Genomic DNA, 21,986 nt, shown 5'->3' with positions numbered 1-21,986 from the left:
CCTCATTTTAGCAGAGGTCGTGAAGCAATTGGGCCTAACGGCTACACCACACCCGCAACCATATAGTATTGGGTGGCTTCACCAAGGATGAGATCTCCGAGTTCGCCAGTAGTGCCGCCTTCTCTACAACATAAATCCTTCACAGACGAGGTATTGTGTGATGTTGCACCTCTGGATGTTTGTGATGTATTATCAGGCCAACCATACTTATGGAGGCGACATGCTGTGTATGAGTCAAGGCCTCACGCTGTTACTATTTCTTTGTGTAATTCATTATACAGGATACTAGAGGTAGACCCACCTACCACCACCTCTTTGATCACTACTAAGAAAGGCAGCAAGCTCATCGCCCAGTCTAGGAAATTCATTTTCTATCTGGTTCAGCCCCAAAGTAAGGTGAAGATTGTTGCCACATCCATGACCCCCGCGAAGGGTTCCTCTACGTAGCAGCAGTAGTAGAGGGGTACGGTCATGAAAGAACACAAGAACAACTTCTCCTCACCCAGAGGGGTACCACACAAGTTTCAGGTGGGCAATAAAGTCTGGTTGCATCTGCAGAAAGAACGCCTTACAAGAGCCCATCAGAAGCTCCGGCCACTCTGACATGGTCCTTACACCACTACCAAGGCTGCGGGGAATAATGATTTGGAGCACAACATTCCTCCATTCCTTCGATTGCACCGAGTGTTCAATGTGTACCGCCCTCTACCATGCTTCCCACCATTACTGGACACGTCAGAGATTGCAGAACAACTCAGCAAGGACCAAGTTCAGCAGATGGAGGAACTCAACGTAATGGGGACCATTGCTTCCTAAAGGGGGAGGAATGATCTAGGTGGATGTTGGTGGCCATCCATCTATCCCACTTGGACCCCCACAATTGTGTCTTTTAGTTTTTCAGTTTCCTTAATTGTAGCACAATTTACTATTTATAGCAGTTTTTCGGGTCTTGAACTTCCGGAGCCGTTTTGAGGCCCTAAATGACATTTTTTGGGAAATCTGGTAGTAACATGAGTCCATGGACTGATGTTTCTCTTCCCAAAGTTGTAGTTCTCAAATAGATATTTCGAACGAGCTATTGTGCATGTCAAACAGAGATCGTATGCCAAAGTTATGACCCCGGGAAGTTGATGTACCAATTTACCTGAAATGGGGCCCATATTGTGGCGTTTCATCTCCTTAGGGTTACGTTTTTGGATGTTTATGGTTTTCCATTGTTTCTAAACAATAAATAGGCCTTTGAGCCTCATTGTAACACAGTTTAGAGGCATGTAGCTGCCACATCTCTTCTCAGAGATAAGCTACCATCACCCTAGCTGGTTTATTTCCATTTCTATTTGTAAGCATCTTTTAGTATTTTACTGTAATGAAATGAAGTATTATTTCTGCTGCATCTATGTATTTATGGTTATCTCTGTAATTTTTTGCATTCCTGTTTAAATCTGGATCACCCTTGGGTTTATTAATCTAAGGGTTCATATTCTTAGGGTTTAATGTTATTCCCTTAGGTTTATAATCGCTTGTGTTTATTATTCACTTGAGTTTATAATTTCAATCATGGCCAACCATGGACAATCATGGTCAACCATGGTCCAACATTGCATTCTAACAAAGATTGTCTCAATATGAAAATCAACCATGGTCAACCATTGTCCAACGTCGCATTATGACAATGATTTTCTCGATATGAAAATCAATCATGATCAACCATGGTCCAACATTGCATTGTGACAAGGACTGTCTCAATATGAAAATCAACCATGGCGAACCATGTTTATTTTAGGGTTTATAATCCCTTGGGTTTATAATATTAATCCTAGGGTTTATAGTCCCTTAGGTTTATAATATTAATCCCTCATATGGATAATAATTATATTAGATGTTGAAATCTTAAAGTTTATATGATTAATACTAAAAACTCAAGGGATTATAAACCCAAGAGAATAATATTAAACCCAAGGGAATAATATTAAACCCTAGGATTATGAACCCTTATATTACTAAACCCAAGGTATTGATATTATAAACCCACAAGAATAATAAACCCAAGGGAATTATATTAAACCCTATGAATATTAACACTTGGGTTTGTAATATTACTAATCTCTTGATTTTTTAGTATTAATCCCGAGGGTTCATATTCCTAGGGTTTAATATTATTTCCTTGGGTTTATAATCCCTTGGATTTATTATTTATTTGCTTGGGTTTATAATATCAATCATGGTCAAACATGGTCAATCGTGGTCAACTATATTTTATAGAATTAATCATGGTCAACTGTGGCCCAACGTCGCATTGTGACAAATATTGTCTCAATATGAAAATCAACCATGGTCCAACATCACATTATGACAAAGATTATATCAATATGAAAATCAAGCATGGTCAAGCATGGTCCAACGTTGCATTGTGGCAAGGGCTGTCTCAATATGAAAATAAACCATGGTAAACCATGTTTATTTTACGGTTTATAATAATCCCTTGGGTTTATAATATTAATCCCTCATAGGTATAATAATATATTAGGGTTTATAATCTTAGAGTTTTTAGGATTAATACTAAAAACCTAAAGGATTATAAACCAAAGGGAATAATATTAAACCCTAGGAATATGAACCCTTAGATTAATAAACCCAAGGGAATACTATTAAAGCCCATGAATATTAATGCTTGAGTTTGTAATATTTTTTTGTGTGTAAGCTTGGCAGTATCTTTCTATTAATCATATGTAAAGTAGGTTACAAAAAATATGTCTGGTGGCCTCAACCTGCCCGAAGGAAACCAGGTCTGTTGGCCACCGATCAACATCATAAGTCGTCCAAAACATAAACAGTTTGAGTATGTCTATCCAAGCCTTATAGGCTTCCATATCTATCACCCATCTATATGTACTACTGACAATGTAAATGCTATCCGACCAAATCATAAAAACAACAAAAAACATCAGAAACTTTCAGAAATTTCATGACTTCTTGGTAGTCAATCATCAGACGATTCTATCGAGGCAAGGTCCTTTGCACTCGACCCTGGCATTTCATTTTGTTGCAGACTTTGTAGCTTTTTTTCCATGCGGCCAAGGTGGGCATTCTGATGCTACTGTTGTACCTATATTGTCTGTATTTCTTGTTGAATGTCCTTGAGGTTTGGTTCATATTGCTAGGTTTTCTAGGGGCCATCCAAGTTATGATTTTTGACATGGCTCTCACCAATAAGCTCTTGATTACCCAATAAAGTTGGACTGACTGTTTGAATAGAGTCAACCTTCCGCGGGTGTGTCTAGGGTCCATTACCAAAGGTTCCCAGTCCTATGCTGGAATCAATTTTGCAGCTTCCTTGGCATTCAATTCCGCCTCCCATGATGAGATAACATACTTCACTTATGCCGACGATCCAACATTGCAAGAATGCATGAGATTTTGAATGTTCTCCTCCCTTGTTTTCCTTGCTTTTTTACATTGGCGATTGCCGGACGAAGCCAGCGGTGATTTCCCTTTCATGATATTCTGGTTGCTATCACGATGACGCCCTCACTTCCCTGCTCCAACCTCTGCCTTCACCATTCTTCCGTAGACTGGGTCACCCAATGACTACGATACCTCTCAAGCCCTCACCGTAGCGAGAACCAGCAGTGCTAGAGCTGGAGGAGTTTTCAGTTTAGGCAGACCTGAAAGGGTAGTGCACATAGATGGTTCAATAAAATATTTACTATCCAAATGCCAAATGCAGGCTTTACCATCCGTCTCTTTCCTGTGGGAGACCATTTTGGTTCCCCATTTCCTGTTCTGAGGAATGAAAACACAAAGAACCCCGACACCCTCAGCCTTTGCCTTTGGGCTGGCAGAAGACCCGACCATCTCCATATCTTTCAAATGGCTCGGATGCCTTACTCCTCCCAGACTCTCTAATCGACTCTAGGCCCAACCAAGCCTTTGAATCCATGAATTAAATGAGGCCTTCATAGAATTTACAGATCAGATGCTGGGTGATGACCCTGACTCCCCATACATGCCCCTCTAGGCTGGAAGACTTCCAAAAGATGTCAGACTCTCTAACCAACCCCAGACCCATCCGGGCCTTAGACACCTAGAATTACAAGACTCATTAACAAAATTTACAGACAAATTCCTAAATGCAGTCCTGACTCCCCATACATGCCCATATGAGCTAGTAGATTTCCATAAAAGACTGAAATCGACATTCCAGATGCTAATAGAGATAGACTTAACCCAATCCCAATTAACCCATGCACTATCATCACCAAACCCTGCCATTCTGGCTTCAATCCTTGCAGCAATATCGCCATTTCATGAACTAAGAAGGCCTGAGATACATACCAGTAACCCTGCTTTGTTGTCATGCTTTTGCTATCGCCTTGGGTGCTCTGCCTGTGGAGTAGGTCTCTAGTCCCACGAGCAACCTTCACCACCTCACCACATCTCTTGAGGTGAAACCACAACGTTTGCATGCAAAATGATAGACTTACCACCAAACTTACCACTTGTAAAACCCAAATTATCGCGCCCGAGGTCCGCTTTGCCACTTGGTTATGGGTCGTCAGTTCCTTAATTACCTTGAGCGTGTGGTTGTATTGGGTGGGCCGCCCACTTGCCCTGCTCCACACTTGTTTAATCATAATGATGATCCTCACGGGGGTCTCGCATCCCATCACACCCTAATCAGGGGCTTGAGTTTGTAATGTTAATAATCTCTTGGGTTTTTAATATGAATGTGTTGGGTTTATCGATTTCTTTGGATGGAAATATTAATAATCCCTTGGGTTTTTAATATTAAATCCTTTGGTTTATTTTTTTTCTCTTAGATTTTTAATATTAATTTCTTGGGTTTATTAATTCCTTAGTTTATTTATCCTTTGGGTTTATAATATTAATCCCATTGGTTTCTTAATTCCTTGGGTTTATAATATTAATAATCCCTTGGGTTTGTAATTCCTTGATTTTATAATATTAATCCTTTTGGTTTAATATTATTCCCTTGGGATTATAATATTAATCCTTGATATGTATAATAATATATTAGAGTTTATAATCTTAGAGTTTTTGATATTAATCTTAGATTTGATATATTAATATAGCATATGAAGTTTATAATATATCATATACTAAGTAAGGCATCCGAGCCATTTGTTTGCCTTACCCATTTTTTCAACAAAACCCTAAAAAAAAACCAAATCAAATCCCTGCACTTAATACCTAGCCTAAGATCAGTTGAAAATTTAGTCATCTCGAGCCTCATTGATTACCTTTTGCCGAGATTGACCTGGAGAGAGCCCTCTCCTGTCCTCGTAGGGCTAGCTACAAGGCTGAGCGTGGTTTGATGTGGACCTAGAACCTTGTCTTTTCAGCCTGAGACAAATCTAGGCTCTAACAAATGGATATCAAGAGTCAGTAAAAATGAGCCCTTTTGAAGCACTCAATGGGAGGAGTTGTAACACTCCTATTAGCTAGAGTGACCCAATGAATAGGGTCCTCATTGGCCTGATATGTTGAAAGAAATGGAAACTATTAGAAGGAATTTAAAGGTGGCATAAGACAGACGTAAGGTTTATACAGGCCAACATGGGGCACATATGTATAATTACGAGTTAGACCCAAGAAAAGCTCCTTAAAAATTCGGTCATGTGTCAATCTGACACCACAATTTTGTGGTCCATTTGAAGTGCTTGAAAGAATAAAGCTAGTAGTATATAGGATGGCCTTGCTTCCATCAGTGAAATTTCATGATGTTTTCCATGTTTCTTTTCTTAAAAGATATGTTTCATATGCTAATCATGTGATTGACTGGTCTATGCTATATGTAGAACTAGATGGAGAGTTCTAGTCAGAACCTTTATGCAACTTGGACTAGAGATAACTCACACTCTAAAATTGAGTAATATAGAAAATCAAGGTGAAATGGAGGCACTTTGGGCTTGAGGAAGCCACATGGGAAATGGCTGAACAAATGCAGGAAACATATCCTTTTTTGTTTGTTGAATGAAACGAATGTAAATGGAATTGTAAATAAATTGTACAAAGCAGTGTATATAAAGCCTCAAATAATTTTTGTGCTTGTCTTAAGGCCTATTTTGTTTAGTTTTTAGTTATATAACACTGAGGAAGATTTTCCTCCATGGGGAGGGGTTTGTGAAAGAACTGGATCATCCCCTCTTATTGTAAATATTATCTCTATTTTTGTTAAAATTAAGATGACTGAGAAATTGGGACACAGATCCCAGAGTTTGGGGAAGGATATTTTCTTGAGGAGACTTGGTTGATATTAATGCCAGATTGTGTGCTTTAATGAACCAGTTGCACAATAAATTTGTTTGGAAAAGGAATGTTTGGGAACCATACTAATTTTATCTATAAAAAAATATGCAGAGAGAGAATCAAAATTAAATGAAGTTTGGTTGTGTTGGTAGACTTACAGGGGTGACGAAGAGAGTATTCCCATGTAACTAGAGGAAGCGACTATAAAATTTAATGGGAGAAAAATCCATGATTCTATACATATGGAAGAGGAAATCATCGAAAAGGATAAGAATCCATGAATCTATGCATATGGAAGAGGCAAACATCGAAATTGAAAGGCATCAGAAGATAATTATTTAAGGGATGGATGGTGGAAAGAATGGGGTATTTATTTTTTGGGGGTTAATTTCTTCCTAGATTGGAAGAAAATTTTATTCATAGAGAGAGAGTTCGCTATGTATTAGCGCAATTGATGAAACTATTGTGTGTGGCTTGCTAGTTGAAATAAAAGAATTTACAGAGTAGTGGCTTGCCTTGAGGCCGATGAAACCACTATGAGTGGTTTTCTCAAGGGCTGATGAAACCATTAGGAAGCTTGTGGATTGATGAAACTAATTGATAGGAGGTAGATACACCCAGGTACTTAAGAGGCCGATGTGCCATTAGGTGTGGCCTTAGGATGGGAACATTGGTGCTTGACCTCTCTCATGAACTACCTATATGGGTGATCCCCACACTCATGGTAGCTTGTTTGCTAATGAATATTCCTAAAATTTGAAAGAACTCTCCTCTTGGTATTGAGTTGTAAGCTTTTATGCTAGAAATAAATACATAATTAAGGTTGACTGAGATAATAACCTATATGTTGTAACAATTAGGAATTGTTGAGAGGTCTAAGGAAGTGGATTCTTATCTCTTGTATTTGACACCTAGTAAAGGTGATGTATCCTTTCGAGACCCTATTCAAGTCGTAATTTTATTTCTTCCCATGTGAGAACTCCTCATCAAGATCTAGAATCTGGCCTGAGGGTGACAGTTGCAAGAAAGTCTTGGCTATAGCTTGCCTAAGGTTGGGTGGAGAATCGAAGTTCCAACCTCAATTTACGGGTTATTCATTATAAGATAAGTGTTATCGAACTTTATATACACGTTCTTGTGTTGTAAATGTTCTCTATGTATTAAGTGTATGAACTAATATTGAAGGGTGTTCCTTCCCTTGTGATGCAAAGGAGTGGTTGACTCCTCTGTGGTTGTGCAATAGTGCTTATTATGCATCATGTAAAAGTGAATTTTATATGTATGTTTGCAGTTCTATTCATATACCTTTATGAATGGGTGGAATGTGATTCCTATAAAACTATGGAATGATGATGCCTTGTGTAATCCTTAAGGAATGGTCTAATTCCTATCATTTTTAGAGGAAAGGTTATTTGGATGCTTTTCTGTTACAAGTGTTTCATTAGCATTAATATCATTGAGTTACTACTTTGAGAGATAATCAAATCTCTGTGTTTATTTCATTAGATGCATACTCATGGTTATGGTATGTATTATTGTTGTTTTCATTCTAATATTTGTGTTATTGAGCTCTTATTAATGAATATAATTCATATATGTGTGTGAGTAAAATGGAGATTTGGCTGATCTATGACGTAATCTTTTAGATTACATTTTTATGAGTTATATATTTCGCTTGTGTGTCAATGAGCAAGTCATTGAACCTGGTTGAGTTTGGAAATAATTATTAAACTTGAAAGGGATGAAGCAAGTCCTAAATATCTACAGGTCTAGAGGTGAAGGCATAAGTGCTTGCATCCTTAGTAATTTTTTTTGAAAAAGTCTATCTAAACAAACTTAGAAAAAATTCACATAATCATGCTGGGTGGGACCTACCAAGTTGGCAAGTTGGGGGCCAGGCTAGTTGGTATAAATGCCAAAGTTCATATGGTATTTCACCTAACCACATAGTGTGGATGAGTAAGGTCGGGCTAACATCCAAGTTAGGGGTCAGGAGGCCTGGGAAAATTCCCTAGTTGTTGCATAAAGAAGATAACCGAGTAGCCAAGTAGGACTCACCGGGTTGGGCCAGTGAGGGTTGGGTTGCGGGAGTGTGTAACATTTGGATTTTTCAAAAAAAGGACTGACTTAGAGCTTACGTCATCCTAGCAAGGTGGTTACATGGTGGCATGGTGGTCGTCGGTTTTGCCAAGGTGGACCTCTAGTGGGGTGGGGTCACCATGTGAGCATCATATGACTACCATGTTGCATCTCCTTTTTGCCATGTCCAAAAATTTAATGATGATACTTTCAAGGGCTATAAATTTTGATTCGTAAGTCATATTGATGTAAGTTTTATATCGTTGAAAAAGTCTCGGCGAGACAAACACAATAGTGCTATTGGTTTTGTGTTTTGAAAAATAGAGAAAAAATTATTCCCCATTTCCATAACAGGACTATGGAGATCGAGTCTACGATATTAACTGTCTCCCTACATATTTAATGTGGTATAGGGGTGGTAAGGGAGCACGTTACACCCTAAGTGGGTCTCCAATGGCATTCCTCTTTTGTGCTATCAAGGAAGTTCAAATTTACGATTTTCTTAGCAAGAATAATAATTTTGTGTCTAGTTTGTTGAGTTACATATGCAAGAAATACATGCTAAGTAGTATCTCTTGCTAAGCTTAATTGTGTTCTCTAAGAAATTTATTCATAACTGGTCCATGTGTCTAGAATCCATTGTTCCACATTCTCTTTGACCTCTAAAGTATTGTCATTCAACTTTGGCTTCTTGCACAACCATCTTAGGCCACATGAGATGTATGTTCGCAATAGTAGGTAACCAAGGCTTCTACATTAGCTGGATCTCTTAAGCGAGGATGCACCCTCTATCCTCAAAATTCATGATGATTGTGAGAAGAGCCATGGCATGGATTGGAAAATTTGAGGCTAGGGATGATGATCCAGGTGGATATTGGTGGCCACCCACCTATCCCACCTAAAGCTCTAGTTAGTTTCATTTGTTTCCTTGTTTATTTTAGCATTTACTAGTTTTAGTAGTTTTTTAGGTCTTGAACTTTCGGAGAAGTTTGACCCCCTAAACAATGTTTTTTTTTAGGTCTGCTATAGGCCCATAGCCAAAGGTAGGGGCCTATAGAAAATATTGTAGGACTCAGAGACACCTTTCCAACAAGGTATCGTATGAGCCAAACAAAGATTATATGACCAAGTTATGACCTCGAGAAGTTAACTACCCAACTAACCCCACCGGGGCCCACAAACGCTTGGTGTTACTTCTCATGGGGTTATGGTTTTGGCTATTTAGGGTTTTATCATGTTTTTCAATAATAAATAGGCCCTTGAGCCTCATTGTAACACAGTTCAGAGGAATGTAGTCACCACATCTCTTCTTAGAGATAAGATACAATCGCCCGAGATAGTCTTATTTCCATTTTGTTTGTAAGCATATTTCAATATTTGATAGTAATGAAATGAGGTGTTTTTATGTTGAATCTTTGTATTTATGGTTATATATGTAATTTGTTGCATTCTTGTTTAAATTCAGACCAGTGGTATTAGAGCGGTCTACTGTTTCTCTTTTTTTTCTTTGCATGTCCCCAACGAGGTCGAGATATAACGAGTTAGGGCTTGAACTGCTCGAACCTTTGCAACAATAGCCTCACAAATCCTGATGGCCTCCCATGGGGAAAGAATAGAAAGACTAGGGGGCAGGAGATCCTTTCTAAATCTTGCTCGAAGAAGCCTTTGAGCGACAAAGGGACACATTGATGAAACAACTTTTCCCAGATCCTTCAGCTATTACCCAAGGGTGACACATCTACTTCCAGAAGCTACTCTGGAAGCACCACACCCTTTAATGTACAAATTAACTTTGAAATTCCCATATTTGAGGGTCAGATAGATGCGAACGTTGTAGGTAAATGGTTAAATCGGATAGAAGGATATTTTTCTGTTCATAAATTTTCCAGCAGGGAAAATATTACTTTTTTTCTTCTCAAAGCTATTCCCCATGTCAAAGATTGGTGGGAAACATATTGTGAGTAGAAGGATGAAAGTACATCCTCACTATTTTCGGTCGCACCCACTTGGGATTCATTCCGGGATGCCATTAAGGAGTAGTACTACCCTGTCAGGAGCTATGAGGATAAATACATAAAGTGAACCACACTATGACAGGGAAGGGACCAAGATGTGCTAGAGTTTACCAATGTTTTTCATACCCTTCACACAAAGTTGGGTATCAAGGATTCTAAGAAACATTTGGTACTCAAGTACCCTAACTTCCTACACAGGTACATCCAGGATGAGACGAAGTTTTTGGACATCTCCTTGCTCAACACAATGTACCAATACACTGTCAAGATTAAGTAGAAGCTCAAAAAGAAAAAATGAGAATTTGGATCTGCGAATCCAAAGCAAGGGAAAGGCACCCCCAAACCACAGAGCAAAGGGAAAAGCCAAGGCAGAAAGACCCAACATAACCTGTCGAAGCCGCAATAAAATAACAACACCATGAAGACAAAGAAGGACACGAGAAAGTGGTGTGAGTTCCATAAGATCTCCACTCACAACACAAGTGAGTGTCAGGCAAAGAAGTCACTAATGGCCGAGCTGAAGGCTTCTGAGTCCGATGCATGTTTCAACTCTGAGTTAGAACCTGGCAAGGAAAATCACAAAGGGAAGTAGATCGTTGACGTGGAGCCCAGTGTGACTGTGGCCACCACTAAGATCTAGAAGATTGAACCTGAAGAACTAAAAGAGGGGGAGCACCTATTCGACTCACAAATGTGGGTGAAGGGTTCTCCGCTGTAGTTCATTGTCGACAGTAGGAGCCAAATGAACCTAATTTTAGTAGAAGTCGTGAAGAGTCTGGGCCTACTAACTAAACCACATATGTAGTCTTACACCATCGGGTGGCTTCACCAAGGATGAGATCTCTGTGTCAACCAGCAGTGTCACCTTCCATACAACATCAAGCCCTTCATGGATGAGGTACTATGTGATGTTTCTCCTCTTGAAGTTTGTGATGTATTATTAGGACAAATGTACTTATGGAAGCGACATGCTGTATATGAGTCTAGAGCTCGATCTATTATTATTTCTTTGGGTACTAAGTTATACAGGATATCGGAGGTAGCCCCAGCTACCATCATCTCTTTGATCTCTGCTAAGCAATGTAGTAAGGTCATCTCCCAAAATTAGATTTTTTTTTTTTTATTCGCTCTCAAAGTAAGGGGAAGGTCATAACAACATCCATGGCCCCTGGGAAGGGTTCCTCCAAGCAACAAAAGTAGGTGGATACGGTCGTGGAAGAATATAGGGACATCTTCTCCTCACCCACAGGGGTACCCTTGCATTGTCAGGTTAAGAATTCGATCAGTCTGACTCCTAGAGCACCTCTACCCAACGCGCCGATATATTGTCACTCCATTTTGGAAAATTAAGAGATAAAGCAGAAAATCTAGGAGTTGATACAAAAAGGGCTCATCCGACCAAGTTCCTCACCTTGTGGCAGCCTGATTATACTTGTACAGAAGAAGGATGGAACCTGGAGTCTTTGCATTGATTATCGGGAACTAAAAAAATCATTATCAGGAACAGGTCTCCAATCCAATGGATTGATGACTTGCCAGAACAACTCAAGGGGGCCAAGTATTTCAGCAAGATCGGCCTAAAGTCTGGTTATCAACAAGTTCCAATAGAGTCCATAGATGTATGGAGGACCGCCTTTAAATCCAAGGAAGGCCTTTTTGAATGGTTGGTTATGCCCTTCAGGTTGACAAATTCCCCTGCTACTTTTATGAGGCTAATGGATGCCATATTTCAGCCTTTCACCAAATCGTTCTTGGTGGTTTATCTGGATGACATCCTCATATTCAACAAGCATTGGGAAGAACACTTGCAACACATTTAGTAGGTCCGTCAAACCCTTCGGTAACACAAACCGTGTGCCAATTTGGAGAAATGCACCTTTGGCATTAGCTAGGTCCAACACTTGGGTTACATCATAGATGAGCATGCATGCATGTGGAGCCGACCAAGATCCAAGTGATTTGGGATTGGCCAGCCCTGACCACTCTAACAGAGCTTCACAGTTTTTTGGGCCTTGAAAGTTTCTATCAGAGGTTTGTGTTGGGATTCTTCCATATCACTTGGCCTTTGAGTCAGATTACTAAGAACGGGGTGAAAGAAAATTTTTCATGGTATGAGTCCCAACAAAAGGCATTCTTTGAGTTGAAGCACCGCCTCTTCTTTGCACCAATACTCACACTGCCAGACCTGCAAAAACCATTTGAAATTGAGACAGACACCTTAGACTATGCTATTGGTGCAGTCCTCACCCAACATGGGTAGCTTGTGGCCTATTATAGTGAGACGCTTTCTGATACAATTCAGAAGTACCCCACCTATGATAAATAGATTTATTCCATCATGAAGACTTGCCAACAATGGAAGAACTATATTCTGGGGAAGGAGATGGTCATCCACATCGATCACCGACCTCTTTAGTTTATATAGACACAGGGGAAGTTTCTGAACGATTGCCATCAGAAGTGGTCTACATATCTACAACAATTCCACTTGAACATTAAATACAAAAAGGGCATCACCAATCATGTTGTAGATTTCCTCAACCAACCCCCTGTTGCAGCACTGACTAATGTTCTCAACTCTTGTGGTCATGCAACCTCTAGATGTTCGCAACTATACAAAAATGATCCAGAGCTCACCTCGACATACCAGATTCTAATACCTGGCAAGTAGGTTCTTGATTTCCGCCTCCACGACACATTATTATGAGTATGGGTACATTTTGGGATCCCGCAGACCATTATATCAGATTGGGATAGTAGGTTCCTGAGCACATTTTGGTTAAGCCTCTGGACACTATTGGACACCAATCTCACCAAATCGACTGCCTTCCATTCCCAGACTGATGGCCAGATGAAGGTCATCAATAGGATGATAGTGCACATACTCCGCATGTACAACTCCAAGCATCCTCGAACCTGGGATGAGAGTCTTCCATATGTGCAACACAGTTATAATAGAGCTCTCCATAGCTCGACTGGTCGTAGTCCCTTTCAAGTGGGTCTAGGATTTCAACCATTGTGTTCGATTGATGTTGCCATGCCTCATGTGACTACGCAGACATAATCCACACATGTACTATCTGAGGCTGATAAAGCGACCAGATTTATTGAATGCATCCAACACATTCACCAGTAGGTTCACACCATCCTAGAGAAGTCAAATTCCAGGTATAAGTAATGACATGATGAACATCAGGTGATACATAAGTTTTAGGTGGGCGAGAAAGTCTAGTTGCATTTGCAGAAAGAATGCCTTACTGGAGCCCATTAGAAGCTCAAATCACTTCGATATGGTCCTTACACCATTACCAAGGCTATGGGAGATAATGATTTTGAGTTCAACATCCCCCCATTCCTTGGCCTGCACCCAATGTTTAATATGGACCGCCTCCGACCATACTTCCCACCATAGTTGGACACATCAGACATTGCAGAAAAACTCACACCAACATAGTTAAACCTAGATTACATGGAATAGGCCACAACTGATCGGATTATGGACACACAGGTCAAGAACACTTGCCAACAAAATATCCAACTATATCGGGTTGTCAAAGCTGACCAACTCTTGTACCAAGGCAAGTGGCTCACCAGGGACCAGGTTCAACAAAAATTTCCTCACCTCATGGAGGCTCTGCATGCAATGGGGACCATTGATTCCTAAGGGGGAGATGCGGGGGGGGGGGGGGGGGGGGGGGGGGATGATCCACATGGATATTGGTGGCCACCCACCTATCTCGCCTAGACCTCAAGTCAATTTCATTTGTTTCCTTGTTTATTTCAGCATTTACTATTTTTAATAGTTTTTCAGGTCTTGAACTTCCGGAGCAGTTTTGACCCCCTAAATGACGTTTTTTTGAGGTCCACTACAAACCCAAAGCCAAAGAAAAGGGCTTGTGACAAATCTTGTAGTACTCAAAGAGACATTTCCAACAAGGTATTGTACGCGCAAAACAAAGATAATATGACCAAGTTATGACCCCGGGAAGTTGGCTACCCGACTAACCTCAACAGGGCCCACAAACTCTTGGTGTTACATCTCCTCGAGTTAGAGTTTTGGTTTTTTAGGGTTTTCTCATGTTTTTCAATAATACATAGGCCCTTGAGCCTCATTGTAACACAATTTAGAGGCATGTAGCCGCCACATCTCTTCTTAGAGATAAGCTACCATCACTCGAGCTAGTCTTATTTCCATTTTGTTTGTAAGCATATTTCAGTATTTGATAGTAATGAAATGAAGTGTTATTTTTGTTGCATCTTTGTATTTATGGTTATCTCTGTAATTTGTTGCGTTCCTTTTTAGATTTGAATCCGATGAGAAGGATATGGAAAATTATAGCAAGTAGAGTTGGCCTTAGAGTGACTAACCCTACATGAAACATCATATAGGAACATATTGAAAATAAGGGGAGCAAAGCTGAGCCCTATGACTAACCAAGAGATAAGTGTCAAGAGGATAGGGAAATAGAAAAAAAGTTTTGAATCCAAGATTATAGAGGAAGGGGTCTACTTGAAGGCTGAGTTTAGTGAGAGACATCTACCACCATGGATAATACCACAAAAAAGCCATTCAAATTCAAGGTAACTTAAGCAAATGAAGTGCATAGCAGGGTGTTTTTCCAAAACTACTGAGCTCTTAGTATTGTCAAGCCATAGTTCTATGGCGACTGCCATCTTGGTTTTGGATTGCACTAAGGCCAAATCATAATAATGGTTGTGTGTGGAAGTGATAATTGAATAATGCAAGTAGAGCTTGAAATGAATGCCTATAACTACTTTCAACGTCCAACTAACATGCATACTATCGACACAAACCATCTATCCCCACCTCATGGTCATTCAGAGCAACAAATACGTGGAAAGAGGTGCCTTTGAATGATGTGTAACTACCCAGGAAAAATCATATGAATAATTTTATTTTTATAATATATTTTGTTTTACCTTTTATTATATTTATGTTATAAATTTATCTATAATTAATTAATTTTAATTTTTAAACCAGAAACCATTATTAATATCTTATTTTAGAAAACCACAATTTATTAAAATTGATTGTGAGTACTTTTTAGATGGATGACTAAATTTTGTGGATGAATCACAAAACATTGATAAAAAGGAATCACTAATGATTAATGATACTACAACAATGATAAAAAGGAATCACTAATGATTAATGATACTACAACAATGGGTGATTAAGACCACAATAGGGTTAGCAAAATGATCATTCTCCAATGAAATTGAAGAATTATATGCCATAAGGACGGTGAAGCCCTATCCACACAATCAATATCAATGTCACCAAAAAAATTGGATCATTGATGAGATTGACTAATTAATTTATAATTTTTTGTGAATTTAAAATTAACACAAATATAAAGTAAGATAAGTCTGAAGGATGTTAAATTTTCAACACTAATATATTATGCTCATTGATATCATCCAATAATAAAATATGCAATTGTCATTAAATAAGTTAATAAATAATATTTTTGTGGAATTCCTTGAGAATATCACCCCATAATAAAATATATAGTTGTCATCCAATGATATAATAAATAACATTTTCGTGGAAACCCTTGGGTGGGAAGCATAAGATTCAAGAGAATTAACTCTAAGGATATGATGAGAACAATCTTTAATATTGATTTTCAATATTTTAAAATGAAGCCCACTTTTAATGGTCTTGGATGTAGGGAACCTACCTCTTCATTAAAAACAAAATACCTTTTAAAATAACAAACTAATCATTTATTTTATGGACCCACAAGAACAACATGTATAACATCCCTCCCCCACCAACTCAAACTCCATGTTTTGATGTTGTGCCATATTTTATAAAATGTTTATTCTTACCAACATACTTTATCTTATGTTGGCCTCATGTTTCATAATATTCCGTGGGTATTTTAGGCCTTACGTCTCATAATATTCCATGGGCATTTTAACACTTTGGTTTATCTTTTCAAATTCTCATAAAATTAACGGTCGCAAACGACCGCTTGTATTGGTTTCCCGACAAGAAAAACGAAAAATCAAAGTCAATTAAAATATTAAATGAATAATAGGAAAATATAGTCTCTTTTGGAATCATCATTGAAATTATATATCTATGATATCGACATAGTCATAAAAATTTCTATTGCCTTAATTATTATTTTATATTTCAATTCGTTATAAGAACAATTCTCTTTGTCTTTAATTTTATACGTTAATTTAGTATCTATTGAGATTATAATTTTAAAAATAATCATAATTTTAGTGTCCACTTGGATCATATTATAATTTTTAAGAATGGGATTTTCATTTTCACGGTCCAGTTGAATTATGATTATAATTGTTGGGAATGAAGTTTTTATTTGTTTTATTATATTTTATTATATTTATTGAATAAAATTTAGTAAATATCACGAAATCCACAAATAGTTGCCCAGGGTGTCTTTTTGTATTTCCATTTGCTTCTCCACATACTATTCGTAGAGAAGCTAAACTTATGCTATTTAGTTTACATGTTTCCTAAGTGGGCACTAACCCATCAAGCTGTAGTACAAAGTTTTGGGAAGTGATTGGCATCGACCCTTGAACTTGTAGTACAAGTTTTATGAATAGATAGTACAGTGTATACGGAACAAATGATTATGGTAAAAGTATTTTTAATCTTTAAAAATGTGTGAGAATGGTCTATCAAAGAATTTAACTTAAAAGATAAAGTATATGAGTTTTAGTTTAAATAATTACGTCGATAGGTGTCTTTCACTGCGGGTTTGGGGTGGGCAAACCCTGCTCACTCGAGCTAATCACAAACCTTTGTTTTCGTCGTCTTCGACCCAATTGTAATTTTCCATATTGAACTCCATGGAATGTCAATAGGAAAGCTCTCCGTTGTAGCAGCTACAACCACCCTCCAAAATTTTGCCTTAGCTTCATTTTGGAGCCTCCCTACCAACCATCCTCAGTAGCATGTCTTACACTGTCAAGTACATGAGCTTCACTGATTTTCTAGCAGCGGGACAACATGTGCATGACAGCTTGTTTTATTCCCCTCACAGGCTGCTTCCCCAGACTTGGTCCAGCTGTTGCCTGAGCAACTCTCTCAAGAAATTGCGCAATTCTCACTAGAAGCCTACTAGGCTTAGAAATTGCGCAATCTTATCAGTCAACTTTCCTAGAGAAAACTGCGCAATCTGACCCAGCAGGACTGCTTAGCCTAGAAATTGTGCAATTCTAGGCAGTAGTGAGCTCCTCCTCCCAGAAATTGCACAATCCCTCTGGGCAGCCAGCCCGACTTCCTCCCAGAAACTACGCAAAATTTACCCTCAGTCAAGCAGGTTGTTGCATGTGCCCTCAAGTTGACTGGTTCCACCTGGGACCGAGAAAACTTGACTTGCATGCATGGGCTACTTTTCCCTAAATAGAAAAAAGCAACATGCAAAAAACATCCCTAGATTTTAGGGAGCTACTTTTAGCAACTCGAGGTTATATGCAAAGATCATTTTAGAAACCTTCCTCCAAGTGTCGCTTTTTCCTAGATTTGTGGCATGCGAGTCATGAGCTTCAAACTTATTTATTCGACGCTTCAGAGCTCACATTTTCACATCGATCTTGGATCTCTGACATCCCACAACACAACCAGGAGCCTTTGACACATCTAGCTCAGCTATTTCCAAGTAAGTCCTCTTAACCTATCTTTTGCAGCATTTCTGTCGCTTTTTGTGTTTTGTCTTATGTGAGTGTTGTGTGCTTGATTTCTATGAACGCTTGTTGTTGTTTGTATGCATATTAGCTTGCACTAACACCATTTCAGTTTTTATTAGCATCTCACTGTTGTCGCATGCATGACACTGTTTTGTCGAATGGTCGTCGATTCGACGACTCGCTTCACACACATGCATGTTGTTCCATTTTTTGAATCTTGCATTCATTGTTTGCATGCACGATCATTCACTCCTGTATACACTCAATATTGCCATGCATTCACCTCCACATTTGTTTTCAGTTGCCCATCGGCAGGTCTGCGCAACCTTGGCCCGAAATTTGCCTCACCAAGACAACATTGCACAATCCTAAGAGGGAAGGCTCTGCCTTCCTCCCAGAAAATGCACATTTCTGGCTAGTGACGACCATCTAGTCTTGCCTTGCGCAATTCTGAGACACAGTGACTGTTGGCCTAGAAAATTGTGCAATGCATGCCCTGGGCCTGCATCACTTGCCAGCTGAAATTGCACATTGCACAATCCCAACACCCAGCAGGCGAGTCTGGATTGCGCATTGCGCAATTCGAGTAGTCAACCAGCCTCCTAGCAGTCAAGACTACATTTTGTGCAATTACGGCAGCGAGTCTCCCGGCCTCCCAGGAAAAATTGTGCAATACTTGCCAATCAATCCCCAAGTATGTTGCATGTCGATCCTCAAGTTTGCTTTGGTTTTAGCTGACAAATTTCATGCCATGCATGTCGCCATGTCTCCAGATCTAGCAGGTGTTTGTCCACCTCTCGACAGTTCAGGATCAATGGCCTCCAAGAGAGCAGGATCAAAGGACATGGATGGAAGTGCAACTAGAGAAACAATTGAGTGAGTGTCTATGAGTTTTCTGATCTATGAAGACACCAAGATGATCGCAGACAAGGACATCAAACCGAAATGGAAAGGGGTTAATGATGCATTTGCAGGCACATTTGGGGAAGACCTCGAAGACCGACAAGTTTATGTGAAGATTCACAAGTCCGGCTTGTACTGGATTGCATGCAGGTATCCCACGTTCCCATGCGCAAACACGATACATTAGATTGTCTCGCACACTGATCCTGAGACGATGACATTGAGAAGTGTCAGCGAGACCAAGATTGTTACATTCAGGGCACATGATTATTGGCATATGTTCCATATGTCGAAGTGAGTGGTCACCATGGAGACATCCTTCAGCATACCCAGGAGCAATGCCAACTCGAGGGATATCTTGAAGAACTGGGTGAAGGAGCCAGCCAAATTCAGGATGACACCCAACTAGGTTTACAAGACGAAGATACTACGAAAGGCGTATCAATACTTGGTCATCTTTGCATGTCACCTGTATGGCCAAGAGAGCACGAAGACCTTCCCACAGAGTTGGGTGATCACATTGGACCAACTGGCCAATGAAGGCCAAGCATGCAACTGGTCCGACATGTTGGCTCACAGGATGAAGGAACAAGTAACAAAATCTCGACAACCGCCCAAAGGTCAGTAAGCATAAATATACATGTCCGCTTACATATTTGATGCAATCTATGCCCGTCAGGAGTTCCTAGGCTGGAAGTGGGCATGGACATCGACGGAAAGCTCTATGAATACTTATTGTAAAATGTTGTCTGAATGCAGCTTCAGAGGAGTCATCACACAACTGTCAAATCATTTTGTCACCACGGTGTATAAGATGATATTTGAGCAGGATCCACATTGCATGTCGAAGGCAGTAATGGAGGCACTGATCGACATAGCAGATTGGTATGCCTCACCATCTGGCACCTTCATATAGATGTACATCGCAGAGAAGCCTCCGCATGTTTTGCCAAAGTTTTCTATGGACAAGCTCGTCATGCAAAAGGTATCATAACACCTCTCGGCATGACTATTAGCTAGGCTACACCGGAAGAAGAAGGTGCCTTGGCCTGCTCTTCCATTGTGTATCGGGTTATACGAGATACAAAATTTCAAGCACATTGATGTCGAAGCAGAGGAGATCAAGAAATATCCTTTCAATTCCCCAAGCTTCAATCTGTATGACCCACATTATTTTGTAAAAGATCACTACGCGAGAGTACAATTTCAGTGGATCCACAAGGCATGCCATTGGGCAGAGGAGGACCCATGGAGATATTGTTACAGCTTCTCCAGGCCCAATGAACCGGTCGGCATCATTGTGGAATGGTTAGCGAAGCAGCATCCAGGAGAGCACCTGTAGTAGTAGCAGCAGAGGTAAACATACCGACACGTGAAAATTTAATGCAAGAGGAAGATTGTCGACAATGCAGAGGTAGATGAAAGATGCAAGTTCAGAGCAGACCCAATTTTTCAGAAAGCAACTTTAGCAATAGAGGCAAAGAGGCAACAATGCGTCAGGAGGAACGTGTAAAGGCAGAGAGAAAAATGGACAATGGAGGAAAAAAAGGAGTTTCATGAGTTGAAGGAGCAAATTTGGAAGGAACAAGAATTGCGTAGACACAAGAAGGAAGCACAGCAAGAACAGGTACAATAGGGGGCGCAACATGTATAGACATATGAAACTACGCTCGTACAGGTAGTCGACTCATCTGAACAACTGACACCAAGCAGACAGGGTGAGCAGTCACAGGAGCAGGACTTTGCTCAAGAGATTAAACAAGCACTTGAGTAGATGGATATGGATATGGAGCAGCAAGAGTTAGAGAAAGACATCGACCTCATGCCTTACCATCAAGAGGTCGACCCACTAGCTTCACCGAATCTGGAAGCAGAGCAGGTCCAAAGAGACCAAGGAGACATAGAGATCCTTGGAGACCATCCAGAAGGAGAGATGCACAACATATCATTCGACGAGTTTGCATCATAGAGTTGTGAAATCTCGCAGAGTGTCTACTCCGAAGGAAAACACATCTCCTATGCAATTTGAGGAATGGGTGATCATGTATGATGTGCACAAACATCCAACAGCATTGGTCGATGCTACTAGAGCATATGTCGAAGCCACTAGCTTGAGTGTTCGCTTCTTGATAGATGAGAATGAGCGAATGGATATGGAGTTACAAATGGCCAAGTAGGAAGGAGAAATGGGTAAAGCATCTGCTTGAGCAGAGTTGAAGAAGGCAATACTCGATGAAGTATTTTCCCTTGAGACAAGCATGCGAGCGTTGTATTCCAAGTTTGGTACCATGCATAAAGCAATTGTCCATCTCAACGGTTGGTAGCAGCGATGTGCTAAGAGAGAAGGTATCTCATCAAATGTGAATACCATTGTTGACTACATGCAAACATGGACAATGAGATACAAGGGAGCCCCGTTACACTTTCCCAAGATGATGAAGCCCAGAGCACTCGAACTGAAGGCATGCATCCGAAGTTAGATCCGGAACTATGAAGACCTCCTGCAGCTCATCACTAGTCTATAGGCTTCCCATGCACGAGTATTCAAGAGTATGGATGTTTTTGTGCATGTGCACATGATCCCATCTATTGGGACACCCACCGAAGCAAAGACAAAGGCACAAGTCTGACTAGAGCTTGACTCGTACTTTGACGAGTTGATGCGCATAGCCACCAGCACAGACTTGGTGATTAGTGCAGACACCATGCATTAGTACGCACTGGTCTGGCCGCAGTCAAGACAATGATGTGCATGTTATCAGATGAGTTGGACATAGGAGCTTGAGCAGTGTACCTCGGGTGCAATGGAGGCAAGAGTTCGTTTCTAGAAAGATGTAACCATAGGGTACACAGGGGATACTTGGAGTGAAATCCTTTTACTCGAAAGTTTTAGAGTGAGGATAACAAGAAGAGTTGCAGATCTGCATTTTCTTAAGAACTGTCGGGACCCTCATAAGTATTTATTCTGTCTTGATTGCTCTTCTTTTATCATCATTCTTAACCCTGATGATGGATCCCATTTGG

The sequence above is a fragment of the Pinus tabuliformis genome, chromosome 7 (assembly GCF_031772625.1).
Source record: "Pinus tabuliformis cultivar Carrire ecotype Pingquan chromosome 7, CPIR1, whole genome shotgun sequence".
NCBI lineage: Eukaryota > Viridiplantae > Streptophyta > Pinopsida > Pinales > Pinaceae > Pinus > Pinus tabuliformis.
The sequence above is the reverse complement of the archived record's forward strand: the minus strand, read 5'-3'. Positions refer to the sequence as shown.